Source organism: Stegodyphus dumicola, chromosome 7, assembly GCF_044657685.1.
Source record: "Stegodyphus dumicola isolate Sdum_Otavi_A_Nest chromosome 7, ASM4465768v1".
In the NCBI taxonomy this organism is placed as follows: domain Eukaryota; kingdom Metazoa; phylum Arthropoda; class Arachnida; order Araneae; family Eresidae; genus Stegodyphus; species Stegodyphus dumicola.
The window spans coordinates 141,644,745-141,667,700 of record NC_140774.1 but is presented as its reverse complement, the minus strand read 5'-3'; the positions used below and the strand labels follow the sequence as shown (position 1 = coordinate 141,667,700).

General features: G+C 30.4%; 1 protein-coding gene across 1 annotated transcript in view; it reads right to left on the bottom strand.

Annotated features, from left to right (window-relative positions):
* LOC118187339 (uncharacterized) overlaps window positions 1–22,956 on the bottom strand; it is a 217,669-nt gene that overhangs the window by 41,519 nt on the left and 153,194 nt on the right. The window lies entirely within an intron of this gene.

Here is a 22,956-nt window from a genome sequence, read left to right as displayed (position 1 = left end):
ACAAAAAGTAAGAGTAAATTAAAGCTTTTGATTGCGGCCTTTATTTTTTTTGTTTAAGTTTGTGCTTATAAACATTTAGTAAATAACAATTTAAAATTTAGTTGAAAAGGTTTAATTTTTTCATTTTGTTAAAAAAATTATACTCTCCAGCCGCTTTCAGATACTTCCGGGGTTGGAGACCACTGTTATAAATAGTTACCCGCTTTTTTTAAACAGATGAAACATACTTCTTTGTTTAATGTTCTGCAGTTAATATGAAAATTAGATTGCATTTTAATTTGAAGGTCTATCTAATTACTTTATTATTGTTATCGGAGGAATGTGTTTCGCGTTTAGACAGCTAATAGGTAATTTCATTGGTTAAATTATATAGAAAACATAAGAATATTTCTTATGAAATTCTTTTTCACTTTTTATTAACTGAATTCTATGTTGAAATAAAAAAATTACCAGAAAAAAGGCTTTACTTTCAAATAACAAACACGTATTAAGACTAAAGATAAAATATAACACAATTACCTGAATGTTTCGAATATTCGTATGGTTGAGGTTTAATTTAAGTTGGAAATCAAGAAGTTCTGAAGAATTAGGTAATTTAACAAGGCGCCTTTGATACATACATTAACGAATGAAAAATAAGAGTTTAACGACCTTTTTCAGTTTGAAATCATCAAATATTATTTTGCACAACTTGTAAGGTTCTAATAAGTTCTTTGAAGATGGATCACGAAAAATGATTTCTTCATTTCGGTCATTAACTTTTGATCTTTGAAAACATTACTTACTTATAACGATATGCAATCAGAGCCCGAGGGCACGCAAAATCATCTTTGATCTTGGAGCGATGACTTCAGTACGTTTCATGTAATTCTGAATATTTCAGCATTTTTGCCTGTTCAAAAAGTACACTTGCTTTGATGTTATGTTGCCTTGAGCTATGACTTACATTTTGAAAAGATTTAACTTCTTTAATTATTAACACGAGTTTAGCATTTTTCGTGGTTATTTGTATAATTAATTTCAATAGTTAACGAAAACGTATCGGATCTTTCATCTGTAATATTTGGAAAGATTTTATTAGAGGGAAAAGTGAAACTTTTAAAAACTATAATGATATAAAATAAAATTGATTAAATTATGAAAGTTAGAATAATAGCAGATCTTAGAATAATCACTCACAGAAGCTATACTTCACTTAAATTTCGATTTTTCCTTGGGGTAGCTCTTCATCTTGGTTGGCATCTTATCGGTGACTTTTATTTCGAAGTTCTGAAAGCTGTCAGTTATTGACTTACCCCAAATTCTCTAGACATTGGCTTACATCAGCTCTATTTATAAAAAATTAGATTAATTAACAAAGTTATCTTATGAGTTTGGGCTAATTAATTAATATTATTTTGGTATGATATAAAATTGATTAAAATGTGAAAATTTAGAATAATCACTCACTGGAAACTCTGTTTTACGTAAAGTTTAGCTTGGTAATTATTACATCGTTGGCACCAAGCTAAAGCTGTGAGAGTTTTTTTTCGGGGGGGGGAGGATAACCTTTGTTATTTTTTCTGTTCATCTTAAAAATGTACATATGTCAACTTTACACCAAAACGTAACTTTAATTTCAGGTGCAAAGAGTAAAAGATTCAGCTTCGTGGTTTTGGTGTGGTTATATGATCTAATACTTCATTCTGATTACCATATTATTGAGTTCATTTTGTTTTAAAATTCTGACAGTTACGGTGTAATATCCACTTGTTTATCTTTTGGTGTGACAGCTGAAGTACGTGTAAGAACCACACCGCGCAGGAGAAAGGTTAAAAGAAGCTTTTATTAAAACTCTTTAAAATTTACAATGCGTCGACTTGACGCTAACAAACTACGCCTCGCTCGGGCGATAACTGAACTAACAAGAACTAAACTAAAAATTCAAAGATATTAACAAACAGTAGAATAATTCTCCAGGGCTCCTGCTACCTAAAACCGCGTCGAAGTTTAGTGGCAGCAAAATAATCTCTGTTATGCCACGTAAACCAGCAATAAATGCAAAACCAGAAGCTCACGCTACCAAGGTACAGTGCTTGCCCACACTCTCTAAGTATTTAAACCTTTTTCCCTCAAGGTAGAATTGGCATCCCTTTCACGCGTGCTACCAAATTTAAATAGTCTGGCATTGACAATTAGGGGAAGGCTTATAGGAAAGAGGGTATAACTTAACAGGTTATTCAAAATAAATAATTCCTACAACGGCTTACACCAAAATTCTGTATAGTTTGTCTTATATTAGCTCCTTTTATAAGGTTTTTATGTCAATTAACTCAGTCGTTCTATTACTTTTGATTAGCTATAACGTCTGTCTTCATTAACTCCCACCAGCATGCTAATGAGTTAAAGCAGGGTTTCTTAAACTGTAGGTCGCGGGACTTGCAGCAGGGGATCGCCAAAAATTTTAGCATTTTTTATATTTCTTTAACTTATTATAATAATTTTACAATTATCAAATATTTTTACACAATGTATCTGAAAATAGATAAAGATAAGGCAATACAGTCAGAGAAAAAACAGAAACGTTTCACTCACGCGTGTGTTGTATTTAAGCAACACTTATGGGGTCCTGGGGGTCGCGAAAAAATCTCAATGATAAAAAGGAGTAGCGACTGAAAACGTTTAAGAAACCCTGAGTTAAAGTATAAAAAATAGCAGAATTTTATTTTGGGAGACGGAACTTCCTGCAGATTTTGCTAACATTTATTACTCCACAGTGTTGCTTAAATTGATTTAACGGTTTTAGCATCGGCAAGCCGCGTGCTTCGTGAATACTTGGTTCCGAGTCAAGGCTTATTTAGAGGCATGGCTAATTTATATTTCACATTTTAATTTTTTATAAGAAACAAGAATAAATTATTTTTGCGAATATTTTTCTACTATTTAATTCTGCAAGAGTATTTAAAAATTCAGTTGTTTACACTAGTTTTGATACGCATTTTGAAAGGAAAAGGTATTTCTAATTTAGTAGTTTCTACTTGTTTGGTACAAAAGGTGGTTTTAGATAGGAAGCCATTTTTATTTCCTGGGAAATAAAATAGACCTCAAACTTTAGTATTGGACTTATATTTCGCATTATCCTGAGTTAGAGATTTCCAAGGCAGATCGTTTTCCCATTTTATTTGCTTTCAGTCCGAGCAATTTCCTGTAATCACATCGCCAACGCAACCAGATTTTGGATTTCGCTGACGCATTCTGTCCTTCAATCAAGAAATTCTTTTTTTATTTCTCCATGATACTAAGCTGGTGCTAGAGAATGAAGAACAGAAATGAAAAAAAAAATGATGCCAGAGATACGTTATTCTTCTTTAATCGCTGTTTCCACGAACGTGAGGAGTATTTCTGTTTAGATAGTTCGGATATTGTTTAATGTTCTTTGGATTTATCCTTCTTCTTAAGGTTTCTAGATTTGTTAGCAGCAAAAATAAAAGATATCTTACACAATATCTTTGGAATTAATGTTCATTTTAGGTATTGCACTAAAAAATGGCTTGGTTTGCCGATAAAAATGCATTGCTGAAATAAACTGTGAAAGAAGCATGTAACTGACGATGGATTTTATTCATTAGATATGTTTCTCATGCCTGTTGGAGAGGAATAATTTCGCATTTCTTTCTATCAACGTGGATTTCATCACATATTAAATATCATATTGCGAAATAAAACGGAACCTTTTGATTTGATAATTATGATTACATCATTCATCATTGGTGAAATTTATGTGTTCTAGAAAGTGGAGTGTAAAATACACGAATACATCGATAAAGGCGATTGATTCACCTTATCAAAATTGAAAGATGCTTTATTTGCAGGTTCCAGGTAGTTTAAAATCGTTTATATTCCCAAAAATACGTTAAAGTAATTTAAGATATATATTTAATTTTAGTTTCCTTTTAGCTTAAAGCACTTAATTTTCATTGCTTAACTTGTAGAAGAAATAACTTCATTTAACCTACAACTGCAGTTATGTCAAATTCTTTATCTATGAATGAAGCATTTCGCAAATTATATGCAGAATTCAATTCAAAACTGTTTATAGTTTCTGTTGAAATAGTCATTTAATACTGAAATTTCAATTAAATATTCCTATCATTAAGAAGCTAAAATAATGGATTTACTCTTTTATTCTTCTCCCCTAACCTTTTAGCATAAGGTTTTGAAAATGTTTTAGTATTCATGCTATTCTCCCTTTTCTCATGGCATTCAGAAAGTGAGTTCTCCTAAATTTTAAAAAGGATTCATTTGTGTGACAGTTGTTTTCGTCTTACTAATTGATTCTCTCGTGAAATTTAGATACATGACTGATGAAGCAATGATGGCTCAGAGCTTGAACAAAATGGGAATATTTAATCCTCTTGATGGTTCTAAAGACCACTGCAGATGGGAAAACAGATTGAACGCAAACGAAGACGATGAAAACGGTGATTGTGAGACGCAAACTTTAGCAGACGACACAGCAATTCCAGCAGCAGTGAATGATTTTGCGTCCTGGAGGAGTAGCAGTTGATAACACTATAAGTTGAGGGGAGATTCGAGATATAGAGAACTAGAAATAAAGGTATCTTTTTAGATGTTGCCATGCTAATATTACTATGTGTTCTTATTGGCATGCAAGTTTCTTTTAAATAAATACTATTGTGATAGTTATCAGTAGCTTGTCTATAAATAGTTTTCATTTGTAAAGCTCTTACTGCAACCGCATTCTACCGATATTAATTTATCCTCATAATTTCCCCCTCTTGGTTTTTGCATGATTATTAGCAAGGAAAAAAAGCGATTAAATACTACATTTTATGTTAAACATCTAATTAAGCAAATATTGCAATTAATTAACAAGAAAAAATAGTATACCAAATTTATTTTGCAAGTATGATGCATGAAAAACCCTTGTTAAATAACTGAATTTTCTTCATAAAGTAAAATAAATTTACTCACTTTATTTATATAGAATGGAACATATTTGGTTATTTGCATAGCCCATGGCAACTCAATTGTCATGTTTTATCACATTAATCACTCATCATTTTTTACAGTGTAATAAGTACCGTGAATGAGTTCAGTTTTGCTTAGTACAAAAAAGTTAGTCTATTGAAAGTTTATAAGAAGATTTTGAACTGTAAAGAAACTAATATAATGAATATGGGTCATATGAAAAGGTTTCTTTATAAATGGAGAAAGTCCTGTTTTCAAAGTCCTCTGACATATTGAAAGAATTATTGCATTCAATACCAAAAACTAAACACTATTAGAAAGTAACAAGCGGTAGTTGCAAAATGCTTAATACAATGCATTTTACTGGAAGTTTCAGGTGTCCTTTATTTTTGCTGTTATTTTGTTTTCACTGTTACTTACAATTGATAGAAAAGTACATTGAGGTTCTAAGGAATTGCCTTTTATGCGAACAGTTGCTTATTCGTAGCTAGCTTTGCAAATTTTTCAAAAGTATGAGAGGCGATAATACTTTTTTGTCCACCATTGCATCAAAATTTGTATAACCTAGTTCCAAAAATTCTGTGAAAGATTTAAAGGCTCTTGGAACCCTTTGAAATAACTTCATTGTCAGAAATATGATAATAATATTATATTGAATACATATCTCTATTTTATTTTCAATCTTTACATGTATAATACTAAATCTATCGATTTTTTTAAACAAATGAGTAAGTATGGTCTTTTTACAAAAATAAACAATTGCTGCAAAACTTCAACGTTAACAAAAGAAACCATGCACCTGTGAAAATAGAATAATGTTTTACTAATATACTCGTATACAAAACTGATACTTTCATGTAAAGTGTTCATTGTTTGTAGAATAATTTCAGATTCAGGTTCGTTCTTTAACAAAAACAAATCAAAAAAAAATTTCCATTATATTATGTTGCATTTTCTAGACGTAATAGAAAAGCCCTCAAGGACAAAAAATAACTTCCTAAAATTAATACGATGGAAATAAACCGAAATCCATGGATGCCAGTATTATTTTTTCAAAAACAAATATTATGAAATTCAATGCTTGTTTCTTTATCGAAATTAATTTTTAAAAAAAGAGACAAGGTTTATTTCAAATTGAATAAGCCTCATTATTTTCTTCAATACAAAAACTGATAACGGTTAAAATGCTATAAAATTGAAATAAATGATATTTTGAGTAAATAAATGTAAGGTTTCTGCCTTTAATAATTTTTTTAAAAATGTCTAGTGAAATTTTTAATAAAATTTTACTTCGCTTAAATAGAGGAAAATAAAAAATATTCTTGCTAAGGCTATTTAAAACTAAAACTTTTGCTTCTGCACATTGAATGTATATAGCTTCTTCAAGTGTTAGGTATTCATTGATAGTTAGTGAAATAAAATTTCTATTCAAAAAGGTTCTAAATTTCTATAACTATAAGGGAGAACAATACCTTTTATGTCCTTCATTAAACAAAACAAAAGCAACATAGTATAGCAACAAAAGCAACATAGTATAAAACAACAAAATAGTAGCAACAACAAATCAACAGCTGATAAAATATTATGTCGATGTTAATGTCACGAAAGGCAAAGGTAACAAATTCATTCTATAAAGTCTGTTATATAATGGACAAACATATGAAACCAATTACTGATGCACAAATTGTGAAGGAATGTTTTATAAGTGCTTCAAATGTATTGCTTGATAAATTCAATGGTAGAAATCAAGGAAAACTACAACTCTCAAACTCTCCCTGTATTTTGAAGATACCACAAAATACATTTATGATAACTTAGCTAAGGACTTGAAAACCGATAATTTTTTTGCTTGGTTTTTGATTACAAGCACAGATACTTCAGCAACATCACAATGCACAGTTTTTAAACATTATACAGAACAAAGTTTGCGAAGGTTTTTAAAATTTGTTCCAATGAAGTGGGAAAGCAGAAGCACAGATTATATCGATATTACTTGTATTTTTTTATGAAGAATAAGTTAAACATAAAAGAAAAGTGTGTGTGTGTACCGATTGCTGTCGTTGGACAACTGGACTCGAAAATGAATTTATTTCCCTAATGAAATGTAAATGTGATATTACAAATCCAATAACACTTCATTGCATTTTTCACTAGGAAAACTTCGCTTCACATATTGCTTATCTTGGAATAGGTTTGGTTTGGTTTATTTTGATTATGACAAAGTATTCGAGGGCTATTTGCGTGAGGGTGATTTTTTAAGTTGCGGCCCGATTGAAATTGTTGCCATGTTTATGTGGCACGGTAAGAAAAGAAGGTTGGGTATGGCTGATTTATAACGTCAATGTACCATGCCATTGAGCACGAACAGTAGACAGATGGTTTTCTTCTAAACCAATTCTTCAAATTCAAAAACTGAAATAGCCTACACAGTCGGAATATCTAAGTCCAGTTGAAAATATCTGTATGATATTAAAACAGGAAGTCTATTTAAAGAGTTCAAGCAATAAAATATGAGTAATTGAAGTTGTGATTTCATTATGGTACTATCTAAGTCAAAAGAATATGAATCTAATATCACATCCATTCATGAAATTATGTATACGTTGTATGAATGGAAGTGATAATAATTGCTCAATGTAGTAATCATAACTAGTGTCTTCTACAACTGTCTTTATAAATAGCTAAGATGTATTTTCATTAGTTCTTTAAGAAATGCGCTAAAAGTAAAATTAAGGAAATATGCGTCTGTCTCTTTATTCTTTTTCTTATAAGATGGAAAAAGAGAGAAAGAGAAATATATTTCTTTCAACTAGAATACTTTCCGATTTTTTAAAACTGATTCAATACAAGAAAGACGAAATTAACTTATTCCTTTCAAGAAATCTTCTTTGTAAATTTCCTCTTCAACCAAAGATTATCCTTATCATTCGCGTCTTTAAAACAAAAAGATTTATTTTATCGCTTTACTTCTTTATTAAGAGAATTTATTTCTGCCATTTTGTCTTTTTAAAAGAAGATAAGAGAAATTCTTCTTAATAATTTATGTATTTAAAATAAATTTTGTCCCATTAGCCAGCGATATTAAACATTATTAAGACTTATATTATATAAAAGATATTTAGCACCATACACTAAGTTAAAAAAAGGTAAAAAAAATATATTTATAAGTGATATTATGGGAATATTTGATACTGAAAATCAAAATTCAAATTCAAAAAACACGTTTGACTGTTTTCAAAATTAAAAAATATGTCATTTTAATTTGATATAATTCAAACAGGAATGATTAGTGAAATTCAAAAGACGACTTGAGACAGAATTCTCATCATGATGAACATGTGATGCAATTAAGAGTTGGTAAATAACAATAAGATAGACAGGAAAAAATGACATGCCAAATAAAACAAGAGTGCAATAAAACTAATGTTAACTGAATTGGATTTTATTTTTGCAGATATCGCTTTCCGCAAACCAACATCATCACCTTCTTCAATTGCAACTAAAAAAATACAACTATCAACAAACAAAAAGAGATATTTTCGAGATTTGCTTAGTCACTGGCAACAACATCCTCTATAATAAAGGTGAAAAAATATTGAAGAGAGGCAGAGGAAGTGGTACCATTTGTTGCAGCGGGAAGCATGTGACAGTGTTCAGTCCCTGAAATCGATTCTTGTTAAAACAAACTTTATGTGGATTATCTTTGGCCTTTTTTTGCACTTAATAAGAAGACATTGTCTCCCTCCCAACGTTACCTTCGTTCAGCGTGACAGTCCCTTAAAATACTGTCAGCGTGTTCAAGAAAAAATGAAATTAATCTGAAAGTAAAATTGTCAAATTTGTTAAAAAAATGGAAATTTTTTTCTGTGTATCTAATGAGATTTTAACGTAATGCTTCTGAAATATTTCATGGAATTAACTATTATTATGAATTTATTAGGGAGTTCAATGTAATTAATACAAGAGGTTTTTCAAATTTACCTATGGTATTGTACCCTAGTGTATATTAAAAGACGAAACTACAATTTAAAACTCCTACTAAAAACCCAAAAAGATTAAAATAAAATAGAAAATACGTTACATAGATGATTTTCCTATTACGAATCTTTTTGAAAAGTCACATGATGTTAAGAGCAAAATTTTCAAAAATCGATACGAATAAATGAATGATAAATGAAAGGTAATTAATTATTTAAAGAAAAACTAAGTGTACGCTATCATAAAATTGCCTTATGAAGAATAGAAAAATTTATTTTTATGTATGTGAAGTCTATTAGGTATTTAAGATATGGCTTTCTAAGGGACATAATAAAATATTAAGAATACTATAAATCACAACAGCTAAAAATACAATACAGTGTATAGCATAACGTATAATTTTCCATTTACATATTTTTATTTATTCATTGCATATTTGACACTATTTCGTGCAATGCAGATTCATGCATGGTATTTATATACAGTAACACATTTAAACGAATACCACCCAAATTATAAACATTAGCATTTTCTCACTCTGGCCTCATAATATTTAAAGTAAGCAAAATACAAGTTAAAACAATTTAAATAAGTTTTCCCGCTTTCTCTCCCTTATTTTATATATCATCTTTGTTTAATATTATGCATAATAAAACAAAGCTCTTGCTGAAACTCAGACGAAGGAATATCATTTTCCAAAATGAACTATCCTGACTTATTTGCAGGTTTCAAGGATAGGGATTCAAGTGCTATAATATAATTAGTGAAGCATTATATACACGGATATTTCTGCCTTAATTTAGGTCATTAACAGTTGTTCAAAAAATTAGTCTCCCATTGTGAAGTATAATAGATTAAAAGACATTATAACTACGAATAACGACTATTGTAAATTTTTTGAAGGAATATAATTTTTATGTGCATCAAAAAATTGCCAAGTATATTTATTGTAGGTTAATTCAAAATGAAGTTCAACAGAGAAAGAATGTTAAACAAGTTTGAATTAGTACGTATAAAAATTTTAAGGTATTTTCAATTATTTATAAGATATAAAAATATACTACAATTCTTCCTCTGATTTTAATCTAAAAGTTTTATAAGGCATTTGAAGTACATTTATAGTGTGACGATACATACCCCGACCTGATTACCCTCAATCTGAAGAATGGAAAGCAGTTGTTATAAGGCATTCTGCTCAACTCCAACATTCCCTGAATGCTGACGAATTGAAAAATTTTCTGAATTATGTCAAAAATTAGTTTTATTTGGATCAACATGTTAATATGAAAGAACCTTTTCGTTAGTACACGAAAAATAAATATCGATTACAACGTACTCATGAAAATTTACTTGCAGTATAAAGGTTTGTTACAAGTGAGCTGGAATCTAATATAGATGAAATAATGAAAACGAAAATTCGAGAATTCACATTTCGCTTCACGTATGTATTAAGTAATAATTGTTTTTAAAACACATTGTTTATAATAGAAATAAAAATGCGTACGTATCTATACATTAAAAACAAGATACATGAGTAACCATCCACGCTTTTTTTTTGCTTCATTTTTCTTGAAATTTATGTGTACGTTTCATATTTCATTAGTTGAACTGCATGCAAGGCCGTCATGATCCCGTGTTCACCCCCTGGGGCTTGCTTAATGTAAAAACGTATGAAATTAAATGTATAAAAAGCTATTTTAAAAGATATTTTTAAAGCATTTCTACTATGAAAGGTAAGTTTAAAGTGTTAAAGCATTTCTATTTTCTACTGCTTCACCTCACTCTATCATTATGTCCTGGCAAATAATAGGATCACTGAGAAAGATCTTCGCACAAGCATCATCATATTTTGCAATGAACCTACCCGCACTATGAACCAACAAACATCTTTTTTGCCCGTGGTTAAAAGTATTTTCTAACCCTTGCGCTAATTTAAAAATAATCAGCAAGGGTCATAATCGTAGCAAAAGTTCTTGACTAAAATTAGAAGCACTAGATGCGCAGAAAAACATTTCAAACTCCCAAAACTTGGTTAGCTCACGTTTTGCTAAAGCAACTACTTTAAATTTCGCTATTTTAAAATATAAATTTTTTAAAGCATTTCTACCAGGAAAGGGTCTATGAGATATCAAAGATAGTCTTTGGTCCGTGATTAAAAGTATTTCATAATTCTTGCACTAGATTAAAAAATATCAGCAAGAGTAATATCAGCAATATATGATATGATATATTAAAAAAAATATCTTAGAAATTCATTTTAGCTGTTATGATTTATAGTATTCTTGATATTTTACTCATAAAAACTGTGTCCCTCAGAAAGCCATATCTTAAATCGTCGCAAGAGTCCTTGACTAAAAGCAGAAGCACTAGATGTGCAGCAAAACACTTCATACTCCCGAAGCTTGATTGGCCCACACTTTGCTGAAACAGAAAAAGCATGTACTTGCAGCCAATCAGATAATATTGACTGTAGTGTTAATGGCACTCCGCTGATACTATGCTACCAAGATCAGCAAGGGTATATCACTTTCATTTAGAATTTATGCTTATTTTCACATTTTTTATTTCATTTCATATATGCTCTAACTTTTCTTGAACACTCTCTGTTTTTCTTAATTTCTCTTTGTTCGATACATTTGCTTTAATATAATTTTTCTTAATATTATTTCCTTTATACAAAAAAAGTGCAGAGGTATTCCAATATGTTCTTTACTTTTCTGAGACAAAACAAGCATTCATTTTCTTATAACCAACGGAATAAACTACTTTTTGCCTCACATTTCTTTCACAGATTTGCATTTATTTTCTATGGAATCCTCACCTGAAAAATGCTTCAAGAACGAACTTGTTGGCGCTGTTATTTTTCAAACAAAAAAAGTTATTATGCAAACAAAATTATTACGCAAACAAAAAGTTATTAATTCACTGAAGATTCCTTAACTAAACTGATGTGTTTCTACAGTGCATACTTAATTGCAATTATGGTGTTAAATTAAGAGATTGTTTAGGGTTTAGAAACTACGTAAGGAAATTTTTTCCTTGTATTTTAAGTACAGAACGGCTTGCAATTAATTACTAGGAAAAAATGTAAGATACTTCCATACCCTTTCAAACATTAACTGAAGTAATAGTTTGCAAGGATTACATTCTAATTAAAAGGGCCTAGTGCAGATATAGTCAACCACGCATTATCATCTAGAATAATTTCTTCTCTTAACAAGGAAAATTAATTCTTTTTCCATTTGTAAGTACAATTAGGTTCAATTAACTTCCCAAGGAAAGGAAACTAAACTTACTAAAAGTTATTTTAATAAATAAAATGCTTTTCAATTAGTTGTCTAGGAAACGAAAAGGTAGAAATTCTTCTTGAAGCTTAATGAACAGAAAGCTTTTAAAGTTCATCTTAATTCTGGTTATTTAAAAACCAGAACAATATTTTACTTGATCGAGGACCTAGCTGTATTTTAACTCCTAATTAGTTACTTTACGCACACATGCGCGATTTGTAATAAGTACTTTTTCCACTCCTTCGATCCTTAATATCCTGATCCTTCTCCCAAATCCTGGCCCAAAAGATTGCAAGCAGCAAAAAGTTGAAATTATAAAAATAAATTGATTTAATATTTTGATATTCTAGTAAATTCTGGTCAATAAACTATCAAGAACTTATTTAATTATCCTAAAGACTTGAACATTTGATATTTTTTTTCATTTTATGAGTGGGGGGTCAGAAAATTCTGCGTTATTAGCTTCGGATTTTGTTCCTCTATTTGACAGAAAATTCTGTGCGATTAGTTTTATATTCTGTTTCTCTAATTTTAATAACTTTTATTTCATTTTGAGAACATATTTCTCAACTTTTACTTCTTCGGATGGAAAGAAGGTCACTTCTAAGTTAGACTTGAGGTTATATATTGAGGAGACAAATCAAAGAAAGAAATCTCTAGTGATGATACACTCAATAATGAAAAGAAAAGTATAACCGAAAGGCTGAACGTCATTAACTCATCTTTAAAACAAGAGCTAAATTCGAGTAAACGCAGGTAATGCTAAGCCAGATCATAAAGTCTACAAAAATGCTTTCTTGGTATTTCTTTGAAGGCGAAGAAGGATAGTGGAAACACTTCGAAAGGCTGACAACCGCAAGTGATGGATAAATTGTTTTGGAAAGCCATTCGTTGCAATTATTCATGTCAACATTGGAAATCCATGAGCAAGTTGCGAACGGGACTGTCACACAAACGTTCTGTAAAATCATTTTCATAGTGCCATGAAAAAGAATATTCGCTCAAAATGGGGAGTGTTTATTGTATAACAGTGCCCAAATCTAACTTGTATGTGTATAGAACTGACCTAATGGAGGCGGTGTGCATAATAACTAGCAGATTCTGAACTCCTGTGTGGCAACATTAATCGGTTTCTTTGGTTCTGATTGTAGGAGAAACATATTCAGAAGGACACAACTGCATTTGATCCATTTTAATTATTTAATTTCGTATTTTCTGTATACATTTTTCAATTAGTAGCTTTTCATAATAATATGATTTTTAACTATGATTGGTTTATTTTCTTTGGCTCTGCTTAATTTCACTTTGGGAATTATATTCTTCCCAATATGGGAGGAATTTCGTCCAGACGACGAAACCAAAATCAAAAATTGACATTAGACGATGAAACCGAAATCAAAAATTGCAGTGCACATAATAAAAAATAAAATAAAAAAAGAATAAAATTTTTTTAAATATTCAATAAGCTTTTAATTAAAAGGCATCCCTACTAAAAATGCCCCATAGAAACCAGTAAAACTTTTTATGGGTACCCATAAGATTTTATGGGTTTTTATTGACTTTTACTGGTTTCTGTTGGTCTCTGTGGGTTTTTTTTACTGGTTTCAAAATGACCCATAGAAACCAGTAAAACTTTCTACTGGTACCTATAGAATTTTTGATGGTCTCTATTGACTTTTACTGGTTTCTGTTGATCTCTGTGGGTTTTTCTTACTGGTATCAATTGACACCCATACAACCAACATTCAATGGCAGAACTTTGTACTGGTTTGTATAGGTTTATATTGACTGTTGCTGGTTTTCTTACTGGTATCAATATAATAATAAATCTCCTGTTGGTTTATATGGGTTTGTGCTATTTTTTTATCTGACGTTAATATACTTCTTGTAAACAATAAAATTAACAGAATGAAAATATGATCTCTTTAAGACCACCACAGTAACCTGTAAACGCAGGTGGTCGTTTTAGAGAGGGTTTTTACTCAATATGCTATTTTTTTTATTTAAATTTTTTTCGGAAACAATAACAGTAATCATATACACCACACACAACGAGGTCTCTTCAAGGCGACCATCCGCAAATAAAAATTCATCTTTGCAAGTGGTCGCCTTAGAGAGGTGATGCTCAATACCAATAGATACTCACGTTCTCAGAGATACGTTTATCTTTTAGAGGTGGTCGTCTTAGGGAGATTGCATCTACGGAATGAATCTTTCTAAGACGACCAGACACACTTGCAGAATTTTCTTTGTGAATGGTCGCCTTACAGAGGGAATATTCAATACCAAAGTATACTTATGTTTTCAGAAATACTGGTTTCTTTCAGAGGCGGTCGTCTTAGCGAGGTGGTTTTTGCTACGAGTTGGTTCTCTGAATACACACACACATAAGCACTTACATTTCTGATATTACAAATAAACACCGGTATCAACCAACATCTCTTTCACGCGAACAATTCCACAATCGCAAAACTTTTCTCCCTGTTAACGCTGACGTGAGAAAAAAATTCCCCCTCCCTCTCCCACTCTCAGAAGTATCCCAAACAAGCAATATGGCGCCGCTCTAGTTATTGTTGTGTGATGGTGGTGTTATTTTCTTCGTGGTTGTAGTAATGAAATATATTATTTACTAGGATTTACTGTATTACAAATTCTACTATGTTTTACTGTTTAGAAATTAGTAATAAATAATAAAATATCAGCACTGACTATGAATATACCACTAAAGCCACGCACGTGTAATCGTGTCTAATGTTTGAGAGAACGTTGCTGATAACTGACTAGTTGTGAAATGTAGTTTCTGAGCGTGAAATTGATTTTCCATCTTTACTTTTATTCTGAAAAACAATGTGCTTAAAGACTGAAAAGTGATAATTTCAGGCTTGATAATTTGTTTCAGTGTGCAGATGCAGAAATGTAGTTTTTGCATTCTACTGAAACTGTATTTTGGAAAATTTATTTTTTTGATTGCAGTTTAGAAATACTTTTTTAAAGCTTGTTCATGTAGATGCTTTATCATTTGAATATTATGTACTAATAAATTTGAGCATACCTTACTTAAAAATGATCTTGCATGATTTAATTTTGAATTTTTCGACTAATGTGATGTGGCCGAGCAAAAAAGAATGTTTTTTTATGTTTTAAAAAATGTACTAATTATATTTCGCGAGCAAAAAAGGTAAGTTTTATTAATGAAATAAACATTGAAGTATTTAATGTGTTTATTACTTATTGAATGGGGTAGACAAGACATACAAGCTTAAGGAATCTTTTTTCCACTACTAAAATTATGTGAAAATTTAGATGATCATAGTAGCTTACATTGTTTTTTCTTTTTGGTCTATTTTTCTTTACGAGTATGAGACTAGAACCACATTTTTACATTAAATATTTTGTGCTATTTTGTTAAAACACATATAATCATTTTTATGCATACTTTAATTTTCATTATTATTAGTTTGATGAAGAAAATTTCAAATGTGTTTTTCAAATGTTTTTTTAAGTGAAAATAGGTCGATGTGTACGTGGATACCGAGTATGTGCAATTCTTAAAAACACGCCAAGCAGTGGGCGATTCTACACTTTCCCCATTTTTCTATAGGAATTTAGTTTCATTAAATTAGTTATTTAGTATAATTATGTGTATATGAGTATATTCATAATTATTCACATAGATGGAATTTTTACAGTACGAAAGTTTATCTTTTTTACATCAAGAACTACATATACTATAAATACCCATTATGTTATAGATTTTATTTATATAAAATCTGTGGAAGATTATATAGCACTAAAAGTGAGATACGGAATAAAACATTATACGCTATGAGATATTTTCTTAATTCCCGAACTGTGCGTTGAGAATTGGTATTTGTTGAAACTTGTAAATTTTTTAAAATTCATTTTGTTACAGTATAATTTATTGTATTTGGGGTACTATTAAGTTTATTATATGTTATCTTCATGTTTCATTTATCTTTTGAGAGATACAGGTAACATTCAAAGTATTGTAATAAGGGGTCGACACAGTGTTTGTATATTATTATTTCTTTACTACATTATATTCTTGGATTCATCCTTTCTTCCACGCAAAACATCTATGTGATTGTGTGTCATAATAAGCTGCAGGGTGTTACTATCCTTGGTAAGCGAGCTTTAAGGGTATAGCAAGTATGCTAAATTTGAACTCTATGTTAAGTTTCTAATTTGCAAGTCCCGTATTCTTTTTGCTTGCTTGCTAATAATGTTTCTCTTCCTGAAAATTTGGGTTTCTTCTAGTTTTGTTTTTTAATTTGGTTTAGTGTATTGTAGGTAAACTTATTTAAGCAGATGCTAGAAAGTACCATCCTTTGGCAATACATTTCTCATTAGGTATCAAATTGTTAAACAAGCTGATGTGATTAAATACAATTGTTTAATTTCCCAATTAAAGAACTGAAATACAAATATATGCAGTGAGGTACAGTACTATATGTATATATTTATAATGAAATCAATAATATATATGCAGTCAAAGTAATGATTCGCAACCATCAAATGAAATGATATTATATGTATATGTAATAGATTCTGTAGTCGAATACAAGCAGCTGAATCCGTAATGAACAGCAAGAATTTTGATGGCTTAGAGATGTTGAAACTCCAATCCACAATGAATAAGAAATTTGGCAGTCGAGGTAGATTTAATTAAACTTTTCTTTCAGCAAATATGTTGCAGCCACAAACAAGTTGGCACATTATTTATGCCTATTCCAAAAATTAGCATTTTTGATAAATGTGTAGTAAGAAACAAGGAGCAGACAGACTGCAATCCAGCTAATACAAAGCGTAAAAAGCAAATGCGTTACGTTAAGGGTGAAATCTTAATTCAGACCGAGTTAATTTTGGTTCTCGATGCATTTTTACTCGTCTTTGATAGTTAATACTGTAAAAATACTGTATTGGCTGTTTGAGTTTTAGTTTCTTTTACAACATCAAATTATGTAAGAGTCATATGACATGAATTAATCTCCAAATGATGCAGTGCAGAAAGATTACTGTTTTTAGAATAGAGAAGGAAAATTAATTTTACGCTGCTAATTTAATCTTTTGCATATTCCTTATTTTTCTTACATATATATATATATGTACATATATCATTCGATGGTTGTGAATCATGACTTTGGTTATTATCTTTCTATTCATTTTATTTTCAGAATTATATAAAGGTAGTTTAAAATTTTGTAAAGATGACTTTGGTTATTATCTTTCTATTCATTTTATTTTCAGAATTATATAAAGGTAGTTTAAAATTTTGTAAAGAGAATTTATACAAATATTTTGTAATATGTTTATAGATATTGACGTGCATTAAGAAGGACGGGCTCGTAGGCTTCTAGATATTTTAAAATTTTTATTTATTCGCATTGAGTTTTATTTAAAATTACTTTACATGCTTTCTCCGCAATTTAGTTCTGTACATTTCATCAGTGCTAATTATGTACTTCTGCTGGTTTATGTTTTTATGGAAATTTGATTTACAGTTCTATTTTTGTGTATTGTTTTTTATAGGGATTCTGTATATGGATACCCATTCTATGTACGATTCTATGTATGGATACTCCACTATGGTATAATGCTATTGGTTCTGTTTATGGGTTTTGTGCAGCGATTTTTCCAAGAGGTACCTTTATTGGTCTGTGGATTTTTGTGTAGTGGTTTTTACAGGATTTGGCGTATGGGTGCCTGTATAGGTGTACATGCTTTTGTTTACTGGTTTTTACAAGGCATACACTACGGAATATCCATTTTTTTAATGGAAATTTGGCCAATGGATATGCATATAAAGTTTTGATTTTTGGCTATGGGTTTTTACTGGGATTTTATTTATAGTGCCTACAGTTCTACAGAGATTTGGCCTACTCGTAACCATACAGTCGTACGGGTTTCCGTTTACAGGTACAAGGGTATTTCGCCTACAGGTACCTATACAGCTGTGCAGGTTTCTTTCTATGGGTTTTTACGGGTATTCGGCCTATGGGTACCCGTAAAAACCCATAGAAATGTACAGGTTTCTTTTTATGGGTTTTTACGGGTATTTGGCCTACGGGTACCCGTACAATCGTACGGGTTTCTTTCTATGGGTTTTTACGGGGATTTGGCCTACGGGTACCCGTACAACCGTACGGGTTTCTTTCTATGGGTTTTTACGGGGATTTGGCCTACGGGTACCCGTACAACCTTACGGGTTTCTTTCTATGAGTTTTTACGGGGATTTGGCCTACGGGTACCCACAGAGCTGTACGGGTACCCGTAGGCCAATTCCCCGTAAAAAAATTTTATGGGTTTCTACGGGGCATTTTTAGCAGGGATGTGATAATTAATTCACTGAATGAAGACAAATAATTTATCACATACCTTAATAAAAAATAATTTATCACGTAGATTAAATAATTTTACTTATAGAATTCATCTAGAATTTTATATCGCGAAAAATAAAAGCGTGGAGCTCCATTATAAATTGAAAACGATAATAGCTTATATATTAGAGAATGGAACTGAAGTAAAAGGATTCGTTACATATGTGCCCCACGCTTTTGTTATTAATAAATAACGAATTCTGTTAATTCAGTTGCACTGTCAATATTATCATTCAGTTACATTGTCAACATTATTAAGAAAATTTTAAAAGATTATGAGCCATTATCTTTTAAAATTTTCTTTAAATTTAACTGCGTTTTCAAATGTATAAGTCATTATCTTTTTTAATTTAACATGGGCGTATCACGCTTTTATTATTCGGGATATAAAACTGTAGATAAATGTTGCAAATAGAATTTTTTAATCTATTCTTCCCTTTAAACTATATGATAAATTATTTTTTTCCTTTTAATGCATTAATTATCATGCATATTTTAAATAAAAGGTTATTGACTTTTTAAATAAAAGGTTATTGACTTTTTAAATAAAAGGTTATTGACTTTTTAAATAAAAGGTTTTTGAATAAATTTATTTTACTTGTTGCTTTTAGTCTCAGTTTCACGTTATTGATGATGAAATGTTTAGTTATTATTAAACACAAGCAATAAACTTAAAAAAAAACTTATGGAATAGAGAAAAATAACTAAACGTCATTTAATACAATGAAAACATTTTTTTAAATATTCCGTTTTGGAAATTAAATGACAATATTAAAACGCGAATTTTTCTTGAAGATAAAATGAAAAAGTGCGCCAAGATGGCAAACTCAAAGTGCTTTTCCTTTGTTTGCTTTAGTTTGCACCGCATTAAAAGAAAATGCGAAAAATAACTCTCATTTAATATTTTTTAAAATCTTTTCTGCTTGAAAAGAGGGCAAAAAGCTTCATATCTTCTAAAAATTTCAAAACTTTCTATCCAGGACATTCTTAGACGTTGAAATTTTGAATTCATAAATGTCAAATAAGTAGTTTAAGAAGTGAGCGATTTTCGAAAATTCGTTAAGAAATTAGAAAAGAAGTTAAAATTTTAATATAAGTTTCACTGAAAAGATTATTTCCCGCTCTATTCGATAGTATAAACAATATATTCTGTTATGCTTAAAAAAAATAATCTGAAATGTTTCAGATTTTAAATTACATCCAAAGGGGCGTTTTTTAACATTTTGTGTGTTACCTTTCTTTATTAAATATCATGTTCCTCGCACTTAAACCATAAGATCCAGTGCAACAGCAATATTGCAAAATAGTTTTAAAACGAGCATATCTTTAGAATTTCCGATACAGAGACTCACGCGCTGGAGATAAAAATGTTTTTTCTGCACAACGTTGCCATTGCTCGCTTTGAAATCCTTGAGTTTGTTAATCAAAAATTCGTCAAAGTTTTAAAAAATAGGAAATCGATCATAAAACAAATTTCAAATTTCAAATTTGGTCTTCCACATGCTCATATTCGTTGGAGGATTACGTTATTCAAAATTCGATGACTCTATGTACCGTTGTTTTATCACAATACGAGAAATATACATACATTTATGCAGATTTTTCATTATTTAATTTCTTCAAATATAATGCAGGACTCTAACATTTTGTGGCAACAGTTTGAAAAGTGAACCGACATTTATGAGTCCGACGCAAAATGCCAAAACGAAACTAATAGTCCTTCGGGATTCAAATCCCTTTGGACTAAAAAAAAAAAAAAAAAAAAAAAAAAAAAAAAAGCTTCACCATATTGCATTGTCATTGTGTGCGAACAAAATTCACCATGAGGAATAATAGATCAAATTTCCTCAGAAATAGTAGTGTACGTTGCATAACAATACCCAGCTGCATATTACTGCTGTAGCACTAAAGGCACTATCCAAATAGAAATAACAGCTTTGAAATATTTCTTTATAAGCCAGGCTTAGTCAGGCGAATTCTGAGAAAACTCAACTCTGGAAGAGAAATGTGTAGAAAGAGATTTTCTACACAAATGAAGAAGAGAAAATCCCTAAATAAAAGAAAACTAAAAGAAAGTCGTAAATGCCCGTTTCATGTTTTTTAATCTTTCGTAAAGGTGATAAAAATTTACTTCCACGTAAAAGTCTTTTTTGGAAAAGAAAAAGTTTCCGTGAAACTATATATTTTTTTACATATTTTTTTAATATTTTTTCCAGGTAAAAGAATCTCTGTTAGTTCTCTGATTTATTACTAGCCGTACGTTTCTTGAATGGAACATGCAAAATGCAATTTTACTTGAAGCATAAGGCGAAAGATAGTAAGCAGGATAGCAGAAGGAAGTGATAGACACGTAAAACCCGTTAAACAGAAGCTTGAGGGACTAAAAATTTGGTGTCCGGCGAAAATATCGATGACAAAAACATCAGAGAGAAAAGAAAGCAAGGCGAAAACATCATCGTGAGAGAAAAGAAAGCAAGGCGAAAACATTATCGTGAGAGAAAAAAAAGCAAGGCGAAAACATCATCGTGAGAGAAAAGAAAGCAAGGCGAAAACATCATCGTGAGAGAAAAGAAAGCAAGAGGAAAACATCGCAGTTTTATACATTATGGTACAACAAATCGTCATCGAAAATTGTTTTAAAAGCTTTGCAGTTTAAAAATATCGTTGTAGAAAACATCGTGATAAAAATAAGCATCTAGAAATCATCGATTGACGATAAAATCGCAGACATGCATTTTTCTAGTTTTAGAAGATGTAAACGCATATTCGCCGAATGATTTGTAAGCCCAGGAAGGAATGAGGAATTTTTTCTTTTTAGGTTTCCCAGTTCTGAATTAACTAATAAATTTTTGCTGAAAAGTAAGAAGGAAACTTTGCCATGCAAAAAACTAAATATGTAGAAAATTAATGCTGCTTATAAGCACTTAATAGAATTCGAATCCTCTAATGAAATATTATGTAGCTAACAAATCGATAGCCAAATTATTAGCTGCACGCTTTACACGAAAATATTAAAGATGTTTTAAGAGAACGAATAAACTGAAAAAAAAAATAAATAAAATTTAATTTTGATTAAAAGAATATCAGATTAAAATAGGTGAAAGGAAAAATATTTCACAAATTGTTAAATAATTAAACAATTTTTACAAAAGTATCCTCATGCAGTTACTCGCCTTCGTTTTTAGATTAAATTTTTCATGAAAAATTTGTAAAGTTTCATGAAAAACTTTACAAAAGAGATTAATTAATTAATGACCTTTATTAATTAATAACATAGGTTTAAATTTCTATTAACTGCTATAAAATAGCATACATTTTCTACTCGTTTTCAGTTCTTAAATTTCCTTCTTACTGTTTCAGCGAAAATTTATAATTCAAAAATGCGAAATATAGAAGTAAAAATATTCTCATTTTGTTTTCCGCTCTCAGTGATAGGGATTTACAACTAAAGCTTGAGAAAATAACATCGCGGCAAAAATATCGCGGAGAAAACAACGCAAGGTAAGAACGTCGTGCTACAAAACATCGTGGGAGTAAACATCGCAAAGAGAAAACATCGCGGTTCTGAAACATCGTAGTACAAAACATCGTCGTCGAAAATAAAGCGGTTCAAAACTTCGCAGTTTAAAAACATCGTCGTCAAAAATATCGTGGTAAAAAATTAAAGTGACTACAAATCATCGCATGACGATAACATCGCAGACATAAATTTTCAGGTTTTAATAATTGTAAATGGATATTCCCATGATGATTTGTGAACACAAGATGTGAAGAAGGATGATTTTTACTTTCATTTTTTATTAACTAATAAATTTCTGCTGAAAAAGTAAGAAGGAAACTTAAACATAGAAAATTAAACGCAACTTATAGATTACACGAAGGCTGTCCAAAGTGCGGCTCGCGACCCTGATATGGCTCTCGCAGGCAATTTGTGCGGCTCGTGGATATAAAATATGTGTATGAAATATGGTAAACTAAAACTATTCGGTGTCCAAAAAGAAGTAATTAATTAATTTAGACTCTTTTTACAACGTTATCAGGGATTTCTTTCTATTTAAAACCTCCTCCACTACTTCTATAATGATGTAAATATGAACTTGTGGCTTTTAGAAAATCTAGATGCGGCTCTACAAAATTCCCGAATTCAAACGTGCGGCTCTTACTGGCATGAAGCTTCGCCAACCCTGGATTATATTTTTCATGAAAAATTACCAGTAAAAACTTTATAAAAAATGATTTATTAATGGACTTTGTTAGTTAACTATGTCGGTTTAAAATTCTATTAAGTGCTATAAGTTGCATTAATTTTCTGTGCTTAAGTT